A 17,135-nucleotide genomic window follows, 5' to 3' on the forward strand; every position below is an offset into this window, starting at 1 on the left:
CTTTGAGAGCTTTCCCCTTTTTGTGGCCATCTTCCCCGTCACGATAAATAAACACACCAATAGAATCAATCTCATCCATTATAATGTCCAAAGGCTTGCCAACGTAACCCGAGATGCGGTTGACGCGATCCACGAGCAGCTTGCTCAGACTTCCCTTATGACCCTGCAGAATAGGATGGCCCTGGACATGTTACTGGCCGAGAAAGGGGGGGTCTGTGCACTGTTCGGAAAACGTGCTGTACCTCAATATCAAACAACACAGGCCCGGATGGCAAGCTCACGCAGACCTTGATAGAACTCCGAGCCCTAGCCACTGAACTGAAGCAACAGTCGGGGATTAAAAACCCAGTCATAGATTGGCTGAATAGCACATTCGGTAGATGGGGAACTGTGCTAGGACAGCTGGCCCTTGGTTTATGCATCTCTGTTGCTATCTTTATTACCTGTTGTTGTTGTATACCATGTGTATCAGACGCTTGTGACACGAACGATTGACCGTGCCCTGACGGGAAAGGATGACCTCCCACCCGCACACCAGGCAGCGGTGCTGGTGGAGCCTGTGATGGGGGCACCCAAGGAAAGATTACGGGATCAGAACCAGAGGGAATGGAGGAGCTGTGCCTGAGAGAGAAGCGCGGGACAATATATGATTTTGCTTTATAACTGTGTCACTCATTTCTAATCCTTCTACTTTCGGGCCTCAGAAAGTGAGGGCTGTAGTCCAGAGACCCCCCCAGTTGTATATTTTTTTTTCCCATTCAAATTTGCAACAGGTAAATTTGTGCTTTTATGTTGCAGTTAGAGATTGTGAAGTGCTCTATTCCTCAGAACTAAAGAGACTATTGTTCACTCAAGAGATTCCTAGCCATTATCTGGTATTCCTAAATGGCTTCGATTGGTCTGGAGGGCCGCTGATCACAGTGATGGGCAGTGGTAACTGGCTTGTGTCCGTCCTTGACGGCTGTGAAATGGATGTGGGTTTTTTATTGGTCAGTGAAGATGACTGTTTAGCCAATGACGGGTAAGATTCCTCGAGCGAGGGACAACCTAAGACAGGCACAGTCGTGCATTGACCTTCAGAATGGTGGCCTGTGGTCATGTGGTTTTAAACAGATGCCTGGCTTTTGTATCCGTGTCGGGAATCTGGTCAAGTTTTCTGGCTTGTAAAGCAGCTTGATAGAAGGAAAATCGTGGACCCAGTACAATGTATTCTCAGTATTTTGACAGATGAAAGTGCCAGTTTTGTGGCAGCTTCCAGAACCGACTTAATCCTATTACAAAAGGATTTGACATGATGTCAGTAGTTTAAAAGTTAGTTTAGGATGTCATGATATAATACGACCGATTTTAATGGGAGGTTGTACAATTGGGTGTTCTTTGGACAGCGGACCTTCATTCTGCAGGCATCCTAACTCATCCACTTTGTGTTTTCCTCTGGTTCTCTTCCATTTGTTATCATACTCAGTTATACTTTTTTTTGTAGTTTTGTTGGTTTTGAGGGAGCTTTTGTAGTTGTTTTCTTTAAAAGAAGTAACCTAGAATTGCCTACTAATTGTTAATTTTCGCTTGTTGCTTGTTTTATAGTGGTATGCTGCTTAGGGACCCCTTCACCCTGAACTGATGTCTCCCTAGAACCGGTCGGCCTGGTTGAGATAACGTGTTCGGAGAAGCCAAAGGGATGTGTGGGGGCGTCCGCCGACACACCGTCCTCTGTGTTGCCGCGCGACATTGCGTTTGTAACGGTATGGGTTGATGTGGCCTCAGTAGAGGCCAAGGGAGGGAGTGTTGGGATATATATATAATATAAAATAGGCCTAGGCAGGGTAGAATTGTAATTACTGCTTGGGAATCGGGGGGCACTGCGGAGCAGTTGTTTGGACTGCTGACCGAAACTGCCTGTACAGCTGGACTGTTGCTTACCAGACTGGAATTGTCTCGTGGATATTTGCCAAGGTCAGGCAGCACAATGGCCGGCTCTTCTCAGCGTAGCTGCCAAGGCCATAACAGGTGGCTGAGCTGTTGTTTACCAGACTGGAAACCGTCTCGTGGATATTTGCCAAGGCCGAATTTAGCTCTGTCACAGGAGACACTTTGTGTGCGGGAGATCATGTGTGTGAGTGATTACGTAGCATTAGCTTAGTGAAAAAATATATCAGGCGCGGACTTTTGGAAAAGCAGCAGAACGTGTACACCTTCTCCAGTGAACGCATGTACTTCACTGAAATCAGCCACGGTTCTGAATAAACGCGAGCTTGTGCCAATTAATTGAGTGTCTGTGGTCTCTCCTCTAAACGAACACGCGAGGACAAAGTTCTGTCCTAACACTCTCCATCTAAATCTTTAACACTATGGCAGTCCCAGTCTATGTTTGGAAAGTTAAAATCCCCTACCATAACTACCCTATTATTTTTACAGAAAGCTGAGATCTCCTTGCAACTTTGTTTCTCAATTTCCCTCTGACTATTGGGGGTCTATAATACAATCCCAATAAGGTGATCATCCCTTTCTTATTTCTCAGTTCCACCCAACTAACTTCCTTGGATGTATTTCCGGGAATATCTTCCCTCAGTACAGCTGTAATGCTACCCCTTATCAAAAATGCTACCCATCTCCTCTCTTGCCTCCCCTTCTATTGCATTTGTATCCTGGAACATCAAGCTGCCAGTCCTGCCCATCCCTGAGCCATGTTTCCATAACTGCTACAACATCCCAGTCTCGTGTTCCTAACCATGCCAAGTTCATCTGCTTTCCCTGTTAGGCCCCTTGCATTGAAATAAATGCAGTTTAATTTATTACTCTTACCTTGTCCCTGCCTGCCCTGACTGTTTGACTCACTTCTGTTCTCAGCTGTACCCGTCTCAGATCGATCTCTTTCCTCACTATCTCCCTGGTTGGACTGAAGGATCTGTTTCCGTGCTGTATATCTATATGACTACCAGTCCTGATGTAAGTTTAGAAATGAGTAACTTTCAATAATTCAATCTTGTTGAATTCACCTCCTGAAAGGTTTCAAATGAACCCCTCCAAGCAATATGATTTAAATATGTGGAGTTGGATAAGTATCCCATCAAGTTCAACATGAATGCGCAGTTGAAGAAGTCAGAAGTCACACAACACCAGGTTACAGTCCAACAGGTTTATTTAAATCCCAAGCTTTCGGAGCATTGCTCCTTCATCAATGCTGCTCCTTTATCACTTCACCTGATGAAGGAACAGTGCTCCGAAAGCTCGTGGGTTCAAATCAATCTACTGGGATTCTCACCTGGTGTCATGTGACTTCTGACCTGTCCACCCGATCCAACAACAGCACCTCTGCATCAGAGTTGGTGAATGAGATCAGATTTTATTCAGTGATGTTCATCTGGACGTCCTTGTGCCTGAAACATTGATTCTCCTGCTCCTTGGATGCTGCCTGACCTGCTGTGCTTTTCCAGCACCATACTCTCAACTCCAATCTCCAGCATTTGCAGTCCTCACTTCTCCTGGTTCATGTGGAAACTCAACACTGTCAGAGTGACAAAGGGACACAAGTCATAGAATATTATTATAACACAGAGACAGGCCCTTTCCATGCAGACACAATAAGTCCATGCTGACCAAACGTTGATTAGACACTTAACCCCATTTCCTGCACTCAATAGCACCATATCTTTCTAAAGCTTTCACTACACATGTATGTTAGTCTTTCTAAATCTCATTTTTCTCTAATGTACTATGTCAAACTAATTTCACATGCTGTGTGTGCACCCACATTTCAGCTGTGACTAGCACTCAGTAAATATTTTGCCCTCACTCTGTTTTTGTCCCTCATCTTTTTTTCCATCTTTTCCTCTCATCATAAAAATGAGTCCTTGGTCTTGAAATCCCCCACCCTAGGGAAGAGACAGCTATCATTAACACAACTCCACCCCTCATGGTTTAAAAATATTGCCTCTCAACCTCCTCTGCTCCACTGGAAAAACATCCCAGCCTATCCAGCCTAAATTCTAATTTGATAATAATGGCAGTGATGATTTTGGCTGTGTGTGTGTCAAGGGTCTCTCATTTCTAAGCCAATGCTATGCCTCTTAAGTTCACCTCATCTTAAAACGAATGGCACCCCATTCATTTAAAACGTCCATGTTTCTGTGCAAAGTCAGTCCTGGTCAGGAAATAGGCAGCGGTGTCTTTTGTTCCCGTAGACTGCTCTGTTTTGAGATGTATGAGTAAATCTTCAGAACAAAAGATTAATGCAGCCTTTATTCATGTCTCATTATTAAAAACACTTTCTCCATTTACAGATGTGATTGAGAAGCTTCCCCCAATGAATCTTTGACTGATGACAGCATTTGTCAGGCTTTTGAAAGTCACTGTAGCTCTGTCACAGCACAGGGGAGGGCTCTTTCAGACAGAACGCGTCATGCAGAAAATTCTCCCACATTAGTTGAGCAAAGTTGATGTCTTTTTAAGACATTGTGAAACTTGAAAGGGTTCAGAAGAGGTTTGGAAGGATGTTGCCAGGGCTGCAAGGTTTGAGCTACAGGGAGAGGCTGAATATGCTGGTACTATTTTCCCGGAAGCTTCAGAGTCAGCCAGAAACATCTGTTGAATCAGGAAAATCTCTTCCTGCAGCAGCTTTGGACAGACTACTCACTAAAACCCGAACCAAATCCAGGGGGAAAAATATGGGACAACTGCCCTTTCATTGTAGAAGTGTTTTAGATTTATACAGTTTGTTAGTAGTTTCGTCCATTTGTTCGAGAGTTGTTTAAATAAATTGCTGATTGTTGATTTTAAAGTGTCAGGGATTTACTACCTACAGCAGGTTACACCATTTATCACAGCGACTTTACAGATTAAAGGGTAGGGTCATGTCTTGTGTTGTTGTGTGGAATCTGTGACAGCTGCAACAATTCATCCCAACTCCTGTACTCATTGCTCTGACTGATGAAAGCAACATGCCGAAAGTCTTCTTCACCACCCTGTCTACCCCTGACTCCACTTTCTAGGAGCTATGAACCTGTACCCATACATCTCTTGGTTTGAAATACTGCAGATGAAACAGATTTGGTGCTTTTCGGTACGTGTTGTTATTTGGTGCTTATCTCGACTAATTTTATACTGAATGCATGACTGATGAAGGCCAGTGTGCCAAAAAATTTCTACCTGTGACTCCACTTTCAGAGAACTGTGAACCTCTACTCCAAGATCCTTCTGTTCCACTACACTCCTTAAGGTCCTACCATTCACCATGAAATTCCTACCTTGATTTGACTATACAAAATGTAAGACCTCACACCTATCTATATTAAACTCCATTTGCCATTAACCTTAAACCTATGCCCTCTAATTTTGGATTCCCCCACCTAAGGGAAAAGACCTTGCCTATTTACCCTACCCATGACCCTCATGATTTTATAAACGTCTTTAAAGTCACTCCTCAGCCTCCAAAGCTCCAAGGAAAATAGCTCCTGTCTGTTCAGCCTCTTCCTGTAGCTCAAACCCTCCAGCCCTGGCAGCATCCTTGTAAATGTTTTCTGAACCCTTTCAAGTTTCATAACACCCTTCCTGTAGCAGAAAGCACAGAATTGCATGCAGTATTGCAACAATGATGGAACCTATGTCCTCTCTGAAGAGGATTTTAAAACAATATTTATAACTACAAGCAAATCAAGTTAGTTGTGCATGACTTTCCCATAGCAGTTTGTTTTGGCTGTCCTTCATTAACCTATGCTTTTTAATATACAAGAAAATATTTTGTGGGATGTGATTGTTGCTCGCATGTCCAACATTTGCTCTCATGACCTTTGGATCGAGCAATTGGCTACATGCTAGAAGGCCGTCGAGAGTCAACCACATTGTCGTAGGTCTGGAGTCACATGATGTGAGTGTGCACACACGTGTGTAGGGCTGTGAATTGTAGATTTCCCTCCCTAAAAGAACACTTTCACAATAATCAATAATGATTGGAGAAAAGCAACAGTTCTGGCAGCATCTATGAGGAGACGACAGTGTTACTGTTTTGAGTCCGGTGGCCCTTCAAAGCTTGGCTGAATTCAAAACATCAACTGTTTTCTTTCCACAGATGCTGCCAGACCTGCTGCGTTTCCCCAGCAATTGTACCAGTTGTTGCTGATCTCCAACATCTGCAATTCATTGTTTTCATCAATAACGTTTCCTGGTTGCCAGTACTGAGACAAACTCTCACTTCCAGATCTTTTTATTCATTGAAAATAAAGTCCACTAGTATCCATGATGGGATTTTAATTTTTGTTCTCAGAAGACAGAGATCTCTGGGCTACTTAACCAGTATCACTAGATCACAATCTTCCCTTCACTGACAGTGACATTGACAACTGCTGAAAATATGTTGCTGGAAAGCACAGCAGGTCAGGCAGCATCCAAGGAGCAGGAGAATCGACGTTTCGGGCATGAGCCCTTCTTCAGGAATGCCTGAAACATCCATTTTCCTGCTCCTTTGATGCTGCCTGACCTGCTGTGCTTTTCCAGCAACACATTTTCAGCTCTGATCTCCAGCATCTGCAGTCCTCACTTTCTCCTCAGTGACAATGACAATCTTGTCCTAAATATTTTTCTTTATTCATTCATGGAACGTGACACTTTGTCTCCCAACAAAAACCAAGTGCCAATTCAGAGGGCAGTTAAGAGTCAACTACATGACTTTGGATCAAGAGTGACACATTCACCAAACTAGGAAAGGACTGAAGATCTCCTTCCTTTAAAAAAAAGGTCATTAGTGAACAAAATAGGTACTTATCAAGCGTCATAAGATCACCAAAGCAGCGATAAGCTTTATATTCCAGAAACATAAATTGATTTCAAATTGCATCGGGGCCATAGCAGCATCAATTTGAAACTCCAGATGATAAATCAAGTAACAATGCCCAAATGCCACCAACTCCCTACAATCTCTAGGCTTCCCAACACTGACTGGTCTGTAATTGCCAGTTGTATCCTTTTCCTCATTACTATTTACTATTCAGTTCAGCCCATTGAGTTGACTCTGCCATTTATTCAGATCACAATTATTCTGGTAAACATTTATTCCATGTCTTCCTGCCATTGTCCCATAATCCTCAATTCGCTTACTGATTTAAAAAAAAATCTATCTTAGCCTAGAATGCACATAACAACCCAGGCTCAACAGCCCTCTGTAGTATCAAGTTCCACAGATTTACTGCCCTCAGGAGAAATTCCTATCTGTCCTAAACATGCAATCTCTTATTTGGAGGTAACTTCCTCTAGTCGTAGACTCACCCATTTTTCCATGTTTAGCCTGTCAAGTCTCCTCAGGCTCTTGTACGTGACAATAAGGTAACCTCTAATTATAACTTCTAATAAGCACAGGCCCAACCTATTCAGTTCTCGTAAGACATTCTTTCCATCTCTGAAATCATCATGGTCAACCTTCTCTGGACTGCCTCCAATGCCAATATATCTTTCCTCAGGTAAAGGGCCCTGAACTGTTCTCAGTATTCAATTGCGGCCTGACTAGTACCTTACCATAGGTTCACTATAACCTTCCTATATTTATACTCTATTGAAAAGGCCAACCTCCCATTTGCCTCCCTATTACTTACTGAAATTGGATGAAGAGATTCGTGGATGTGATTCCAAATCCCTCTATTCTAAAGTTTTCTCCATTTAATATTCAGTTCTTCACCTCCTGACAAACTGCATGACCTCATTTTCCCATCTGCCAAGCTTTCGTTCATTTGCTTAACCTGTCTATATCCCTCTCCAGATATCTAATGTCATCCTCACCACCTGCTTTCACATCAACTGTCTCTTCTGCAAACTTAGCAAAAGTACATTCACTTTACTTATCCAAGTAATTCGTATACATATTGTAAATAATGTTGGCCCCAGCGTTGATCCCTGTGGTACACCACAAGTTACAAGTTGCCATCCTGAACATGCCCCTTACCACAACTGTGGTCGTTAGCCAATCCTCCATCCATGCCAAATTCAGCTTCCAACGCCCTGGGTTCTTTGCTTACTATTTCATGAGATGCGAATATCACTGGCTGTGCGAACAACTCTTTCCAAACTGACCTTGAAAAGGTGGTCCTGAGCTGCCTCTTAAATTGCTTCACAAACATGGTGTGGTCTGCAACAATGTTCAGGAGTGAGTTCCAGCATTTTGGTCAATAACAAAGAAGCAATGCGATATATCTTGCAGTCGGAATCCTGTGTTCACACTTCTCTGTTCTTGGTGGTTGAGGTCATGACTTGGAAGGTGCTTTTGAAGAACCACCACTCATGCAATCAAGCCAGACTGACAGATTTTGGTCTCAAACTCTGCCATTTGATTTTCCTCATCAATCTACATTCTTTCCAGCCATGTTTCAGTCTCAAACTGCCACGCAATGCCTTCTGTTACGGCTTAAAGGTAAGAATACACAAGATAATCAATCATATTTTGGGTTGTATAAATCTTAGCCTGCCAGAATTATTTTCTTCGACTTGAATTAAACTGGGTGACAGCATGAAATGGTTTGTTGCTCAGACTTGAATCTTCATGCTCAAGGAGACAGTGCCAATAATATCATTAAACTCCTTTTTTTGTTAAAAAAGGACAAGCTCTTGATTTATTTTTACAACTTACTGGTATTCACACCTGCACCTTCAATGTCAAACTCAGACATCATAAACGAAATTACACCATTAATTTTGTTTTACAATAATCCAACAGATTAATTAATAATACAGTGAAATCCAAGGCTGATTAATGTGATATTAGATTTGACCGAAAATGTAAAATTGAGATGAGAGATAACAAATGGGGGAAGGGCAGAAGGTAAGAAATGCAGCATCATAGAAGGTGTTCCTCCAGGGAGTGTATTTTACCAACTACAACTGCTCAATATAAACAAACACTCTGACATGATCCTCCGGTTTTAATGTAAACCATACCCCCATACAGTAGGTACCATTTAAATAAGTTAATAGATACACGCCTTGAGTAAATCCAGCCTCCAGCCGGACCCCCCGCTTCTTGGAGCTCGGACCTTCCTCCAGCTCCGGGGGGTTGTTGAGCTCCTGGGCTCCGGCCGCCGCCGAAGAAGCCGCGGGCGCCGGCTCTCTCTCCTCCACCGCCGACAGTTTTAATTTGCTTTCCCGTTCACCCGGTAACCGTTACCTCTTGTTTGAAAAGTTCCGACTTTAATGTGAAATGTGTTTTAAAGGTATTTTCTGAGGTAAACGATGCCTGTCTGCCCCCCTCCCTCCGTCAGAAACCGCAGCCTCGCGCCGCCATCTTTGTTTATCTTCTTCATTCCGTCTCCACCTTCTGTGACGCGCGTCATCCACGCCTCCTCCGATCAGATCGCATCTTACTCCACCTGACCAATAGCGGCCGCGTTTGCGTGTCGTGTTGTCCCACCCTCTGCAATCTCTCTCTCCGATTGGTCGGTACGGACCACAAGCTTTGGGATTGGTGGGGAATGTCACAATCGGGTCCGTGTATCCGCCCTTTTCATTCCCGTTCATTCATTCAACAGCAGCTGACCCAATTTACTGCAACGGGCTCTGGGGCTATAGCGGTAGTGTCACATATTCAGGGGGAGGATGTGATTTTTAACGATTTCAACTGTGGCATCTCCACATCCATTCATTCAACCGAAGAGGACTCAATTTAGTGTAATGGGCTCTGAAGGTATAATATTTGTATCCCATGTTGAGAAGAAACCTCTCCCCATTCATTCAATAGAAGAGGACCTATTTGCTGCAGAGGGTTTTATTTTATGGCGCAGTGGTAGTGTCCCAATCTTCGAGCCCTGAAATCTCACTGCTCTGAGGATACGTAATAAGAAATTTTTTAGTCATACGTCACATGACATCATGTTATAGTCCAGCAGGTTGTTTGGAAGATCTTACAGAAATATATCATGAAAGAAATAGAAATAGGATGCTGCACTGGTAGGTGAGACTATGATATGACCGCGTGGCCTCAAGATTAGAGGTAGCAGGTTTAAAACTGAACTGAGAAGAAACTTCGTCACCCAGAGGGTTGTTCATCTATGGAATTCCTTACCCAGGGAAGGATTTGACATTACTTCAGCAATCACTAGAAGCAGTAGATACGTTTTTGAAAAAAATGAAAGAATTAAGGGATATGGTGAAAACGCAGGTAAGTGGAGTATAGTCCACGAAAAGATTAGTCATGATTTTATTGAGTGGTGAAGCAGACTCGAAGGGCCGGAAGTGAGTTGCTGGTTAAAGCACAGCAGGTCAGGCAGCATCCAAGGAATAGGAAATTCGACGTTTCGGGCATAAGCCCTTCATGCCCGAAACGTCGAATTTCCTATTCCTTGGATGCTGCCTGACCTGCTGAGCTTTAACCAGCAACACATTTTCAACTGTGATCTCCAGCATCTGCAGACCTCATTTTTTACTCGAAGGGCCGGAAGGCCGACTCTTGCTCCTAGTTCTATGTTGAAATCACAAGCTTTTGGAGTGTAGTCACTTCAGCAGATGAAGTCATGAAAAAAACAAGTGCAGGAAAGAGAATTTAGATAAATGAAAGACAGAGCAGCTCAATGGTCAATTACTTACTCCCATTCGTAATTTTGATGATCTTACTACACAGCAAGTTGTGTGTTTTCCAAACATTAATTTTATTTCCATTGTTTAAAAATAAATATTTAAGATGAACAGTTTGTTTTTCCTCACTTGGACACATTGTGACCCACAACAATTTATATAGCACTGTGAATATCATAGGAACAATTCATAAACTAGATTTGTCACTGAGTCACTCAAGTAGATACTAGAAAGGAGAAAAAATCCCAACATGTGCAGGATGCTGACGAAAAATCAGCAACCTGAAATGGTAACAGGAGTGAGTGAACAGCCCCAATCAGGAAACTCATATTCTGAAATCCACTACAGTACCTTGTACTATTCTTCACTGAACACTGCAATTGCTTTCCTTTTCAGTTTAATGATCCACCTCCACTTTGAATACCGTAATTGAATCTGACTCCAACACACTCTCTGGCAGACAGTTCCAGAGATCAAAGTATTTTCAATCATTAATGAAGTTAGTTTTGGATCCGTCCCAAAGACAATTCCGATGGACTTTTGCTTCCAAACATTTACACTAAGTTCTTGTTATGGACACATTTCCAACTTAGTAGGTTTATTCAAATTTTATAACATATTGGGATAGCACACTGCTATGCATTGCTACCTCACAGCATAAGGGACCCAAGTTCAATTCCAGCCTCAGGTAACTGTCTGTGTGGAGTTTGCATGTTTTCCCTGTCTGCACAGGTTTCCTTCCACAGTCCAAAGAGGGGCTTCGGTACATCTGTGTGGACCTCCTCCAGTTAACTGAGGGCAATGGGGCACTGTGAGGATCAGTAGATCAGACAATCAGTCAGCAAGTTCTCTCCGGGAGACTTGTCTCAAGAAAGGCAGCGGTTTCTTATCTCATCCATTCTCCTACCCTCCACAAACTCCACACAGACAGTTGCCCCAAGGGTGGAATTGATCCTTGGTTCCTGGTGCCATGAGGCAGCAGTGCTAATCACTGAGTCACCATGCCACCCCTGAGCCACCGTGGGGTTGCAGTCCAACGGAAAACAAATACAGTGCACCAACTCTCCCACTGCACCCACTGTCAGGAGAATCAGTCCTGGGGGGAACTCACAGCAGTGTTAGCTGTGGAATCTGACTGTTGTGAGCGCTGGTGCCCCTGTTGGTGCTTCCGCAAATTGCGGGAAAACGTAAACCTCTTCCCGCACTCAGGGCAGCTGAAGGGCCTCTCCCCGGTGTGGACTCGCTGGTGCTTCAGCAGAGCAGAGGAATCGCTGAAGGCCTTCCTGCACTCGGGGCAGCTGAATGGCCTCTCCCCTGTGTGGACCCGCTGGTGGGTCAGTAGTGTGGAGGAGCGGGTAAAGCCCTTCCCGCACTCTGGGCAGGAGAACGGCTTCTCTCCGGTGTGGACACGCTGGTGCCTAAGCAGGGCAGAGGAATTGCTGAAGGCCTTCCCGCACTCGGGACAACTGAATGGCCTCTCCCCCGTGTGGACCCGCCGGTGGGCCACGAGGTTAGAGGAAACAGCAAAACCCTTCCCGCACTCGGGGCAGGAGAACGGTCTCTCGCGGGTGTGGATCCGCTGGTGGGTCAGCAGGTTGGAGGGCTGGGTAAAGCACTTTCCGCACTGAAGGCAGGAGTACGGCCTCTCCCCAGTGTGGACTCGCTGGTGCCTCAGCAGGTGGGAAGACCTGCTGAAGGCACTCCTGCACTCGGGGCAGGTAAAGGGCTTCTCACCCGTGTGGACTCGCAGATGGGTCAGCAGAGCGGAAGAGCGGGTGAAGCCCTTCCTGCACTCAGGGCACGAGAACGGCCTTTTCCCGATGTGGACCCACTGGTGCCTCAGCAGGGTAGAGGAATCACTGAAGGCCTTCCCGCACTCAGGGCAGCTGAATGGCCTCTCCCCTCTGTGGACCCGTTGGTGCTTCAGCAGGTCCGAGGATATGCTGAAGGCCTTCCCACACTCAGAGCAGGGGAAGGGCCTTTCCCCAGCGTGGACGCGCTGGTGGGCCACCAGGTGGGAGGAGTAGGTGAAGCCCTTCCCACACTCAGGGCAGGAGAATGGCTTCACCCCAGTGTGTACTCGGCGGTGGTCCAGCAGGCGGGAGGAGCAGGTAAAGCCTTTCCCGCACTCGGGGCAGGAGAATGGCCTCTCCCCGGTGTGACTTCGCCGATGAATCTCCAGGACAGATGGGGCATGGAAGCCTCTCCCGCAGTCGCAACACTTCCACGGTTTCTCCACAGTGTGGGATTCCTCTGGTTTCACCATGGCCGCAGCTACATCCCCATGTATGGCCCCTGCCCACAGTAAATTCCTCTTTCCTGGCCGTATAACTGTTTCAGGCTTTACACACAGTGTGCTGTAACAGTAGAGACTCTCATTCAGTCCCGCTGATGCTGAAAATGGTCTGAAACAGGAACCAAAATGTTTTGCTCCTTCTCACAGAATCATAGTTGAAAATCGTTGAGGTCCTGATGGATTGAGTGACTGTCAGACATTGATGTGAAAGTGGGGACTGCAGATGCTGGAGAGGAGTTGAAAAGTGCGGTTCTGGAACAGCACAGCAGGTCAGGCAGCATCCAAACAGCAGGAGAATCGACAATTCAGGCATAGGCCCTTCATCTGTTGATTTTTAAACTTCAGTCTTCAGATACTCTGGAAAAAGAGATTACAAAAGTCATCACGGTCAGTCCAGGGTAGAAATTCAGAACAAGCTACTCCACTTTCTGCAGAACATTTATTTCTTTTGCTGTTCCACAAAATTGAAAGCATCCCACTCTCTCTCTCTCTCTTCCTCTATTCTCACTCCGCTCAAACTAATTCTCCTGAAGTTGCTGATTCCGGATCTTACAGGGACATAAAAAGCAAAAACGTCAGGACTGACATCTGCGAATTTTGGATAACACCACGTGAAAGTTAATACCTTTCAGGATATTGCTGAGAGTGAGCAAGTCTGATTTTGGGAAGCAAAAGAAGTGCAAATTCAGGTTGAACCTGCAATACAGCTTCTTGATAAAAAAAGACAGACATGAATTGGTTATCGTCCCTGTGGTGGGTGGTGGTGGTATGTGGTGGGTGGAATGAGACATCAAGACATTGACACAGACAACCCGCGAGAAACTAAACATACGGACGTGGCAAATGGTAGTGGCAAGCCAGAGTCAGATTTACAGCACAGAACAGCCCCTTCGGGCCATCCAGATATCCTGGCCTCATCTAGTCCCATTTGCCAGCACTTACCCATATCCCTTTAAACCTTTCCTATTCAAATACCTATCCAGATGCCTTTTAAATGTCATAGCTGTATCAACATCCACCACTTCCTCTGGCAGCTCATTCCTTCCACACACCACTCTCTGCATGAAAAGGTTACTCCTTAGGACCCTTTCAAATCTTGCCCTCCTCCACTCTAAACCTTTTGCCCTTTGGTTCTGGACTCTCTCACCCAGGGAAATGTCCTTGTCTATTTACCCTATCCATGCCTCTCATGATTTTATTAGTGACTCTCAGTCACTCCTCAGCCTCTGGTGCACAAGGAAAAACAGCCCAGCCCATTCAGCTCAAACCCTGACAACATCGTTTTAAATGTGTTCTGAACCCTTTCAAGTTTCACAACATCATTCTGATAGGAGCGAGACCAGAATTACACACAATATTCCAAGTGGTCTACCCAATGTCCTATCAGCCACAACATAACTTCCCAACTCTTATCCTCAGTCAGAGGATTGGGAAAGTTTTCAAAACCCACAAAAGACAACCAGGAAAGAATGCAGGGACAAACCAAATTTGAGGGTCAGCTTGGAAGCATCAATGAGAAATTGGCGCACTGGGTTTATTGCTACCCATTCTTCTCGAGTACGTATACGTATTTCTCTTCTGTCCATCGCAGTTCCTCTGTGCTGCAATGTATGGTGGCTTGTTGAATTAATCTCCTGATGCAGCTTTGTTTGTGGGTGTTGGGATGATTGCTTCTGTAGTTAAGTATTTGGTCCGTGTGTATTGTTTCCTGTAGACGCTAGTTTGAAGTTCCCCTTAACTGTTCGCTCTACTGTGACATCTAGGAATGGCACTTTGTTGTTCTCCTCTTCAAACCAGGAGCCCCCCTCAGGCCACAGTCTCACTACCTGGAACACCAGTATACAGACTAGTCAAAGAACTCCACTGAAGACAAAAACACTGAGTAGAAGATTCACGCCACTCCATTCACTCCACCCAAGAATTCCTGAACACCAAATACACAAGGTAGAAGAGGATGAAATAATACTGTCCTTTGACATCCAGCCCTGTTCACATCCATGAACATCAACGTGGCCAAAGAAACACTGACTACACTACGAGAAAAACCAAAGACAAACACCAAACAGCACCAACTTCATCTGCAAAAAGATAACACTGTCAAGCTTGTGGACCCATATCTTATCACCTACTTCACATTCAATAACAAGCCAAACAAACAAATCAACTGAACACCCATGAGACCACCAATATCAAGGTTCCTAGCAGAAGCAATAATGCAGAGACTTGAACAAACAGTCCTCCCAACACTCCAACCCAAATTTTGGGTCCGCCACAGTGATGACACCTTTGTCATCACATAATGAAACAGATTAGAGGAAACCTACAACACCATCAACAATATCCTTACTGGCATAAAATTCACAAAAGAGAACAACAAAGTGCCATTCCTAGATGTCAGGAGAGCGAATAGTCAATAGGGAACTTCAGACTAACGTCTACAGGAAAACAACATACACAGCCCCTAGTACCTAATGCAGAAGCAAATCATCCCAAACAAATCTGCATCAGGACACTATTTCAACGAGCCACTACACATTGCACCACCCAGGAACTATGAAGAGCAGAAGATAAATACTTATACAGCATATTCAAGAAGAACGGGTACTCAATAAACCCTGTCCGCTGATTTCTCAACAAAGTCAAACAAGCAGACACATGCGCAGAAACACTAGCCACATTACCTTACATCAAAGACATCTGTGAAATGGATGTCCAGACAACTCAAACCTCTCCACATCATGGTAGCCCACAAACCTACCAACACACTTAAGCAGCAGCTAATGAACCTGAAAAAAGACAAATGTTATTTACAAATTGCTGAAAATGTGTTGCTGGAAAAGTGCATCAGATCAGGCAGCATCCAAGAAGCAGGAGAGTCAACGTTATATTATAAAATGAAGAAAGCAGTTCAGTCAACTTCAATCTTCATCCGGTCACTTTTTAAAAAAGGTTTTGAGCACAGTTATAAAATAATCATGCAAGATTACCTAATTTGCAGCATTGCTTGAGACAGATTTAAAAGTACAAGTAGTTATGATCTCCATTCAGTAATATCTTGATTTGAACATAGTTTAAGTTAAGCAAAGGGTGTTGCGGAAATTGAAGACGTTGTGAAAATGTTACCAGGGAAAACATTGGATTAAAAAAAAATCTGGTTTGAGTTTCTTCTTTGGGTATAAACAGATACTGGATCCAAGTATCCTCCTAATTTTCTAAAACTATGCCCACAAAATAAACACAATGCAACCTCAATAAATCAGGCCCAATAGAAATTCAGAACCCACACTAATATATGGCAAGGAGGAAAGTTTTAGACTACAGGGCAATAAAGATGAGTTGGTCAGATGAGCAGAACATTGGCAGATGGAGTTCAATCCTGAAAAGATCGAGATGATACATTTCAGGAGGATCAACAGGCAAGGGAGTACATGATGAATCGCAAGAACTTAGAATGTACTGAAGATCAGAGAAAGGTATGTGTGTTCATAGATTCTTGAAGGCAACAGGACATGTGGATGATATGGTTAAGGCGGCATATGAAATACTTGCCCTTAAAAGTTAAGGCATTGAACATGACAGCCAGGAGATCATGATGGAACTGTACAAGGCATTAGTTGGGCCACAGCTGGAGTAGTGGATCTGGTCGTCACATTATTAGAAGAATGTGATGGCACTAGAAAGGGTGCAGAAGGGAATACTAACCCAGGGTGGTGCATGTTGGTGAGTTTCAGCTATGAGAATGATTAGATCGGCTGAGGGTATTTTCCTTAGAGCAGAGAAGGCTGGGTGAGGACCTGTTTGGAGTGTACAGATAAGACACTTAGGGTCTAGATAGGAAGAAACTTTTCCCCTTGGTGGATGGCTTCAGCAACTAGGGGGAGTAGATTTAAGGAAAGAGGTAGGACATTTTAATGGAATTTAAGGAAACATATCACCTAGAATGTGCTGGAGATGGATGAATTTACTTATGGGAAGAATTGGTTTGTTTGAAGGGATGGATATAATGAAATAAAACTAGTTCAGAAGATCATTATAATGTGCTAAAACAAAAGAACTGGAGGTAGACCTCCAATAGTGGAAACAATCTAAAGAAGTTTCATTGCCCCATCTGAGAAAAACAATTCTGCTAAACTTCTCAAACGAATCCGAACATCTGTCAGAACTTGTTTGTTTAAAATCAATTAAATCGATTCCAAGTATTTAGGAAAATGAGAATCATCTTTAATCCTGGCCCGAATGGGTGATAGGAAGCTTTTTCAATTTCATTGAAATGGAGCTGTCAGAGATATTGGCT

At 44.1% G+C, this 17,135-nt stretch overlaps 1 pseudogene; it reads right to left on the bottom strand.

Moving 5' to 3' along the window:
* The window catches only part of LOC132808618 (zinc finger protein 420-like), a 59,948-nt pseudogene that overhangs the window by 16,376 nt on the left and 26,437 nt on the right, over positions 1-17,135 (bottom strand).

This window comes from Hemiscyllium ocellatum (genome assembly GCF_020745735.1).
Source record: "Hemiscyllium ocellatum isolate sHemOce1 chromosome 27 unlocalized genomic scaffold, sHemOce1.pat.X.cur. SUPER_27_unloc_8, whole genome shotgun sequence".
NCBI classification, from domain to species: domain Eukaryota; kingdom Metazoa; phylum Chordata; class Chondrichthyes; order Orectolobiformes; family Hemiscylliidae; genus Hemiscyllium; species Hemiscyllium ocellatum.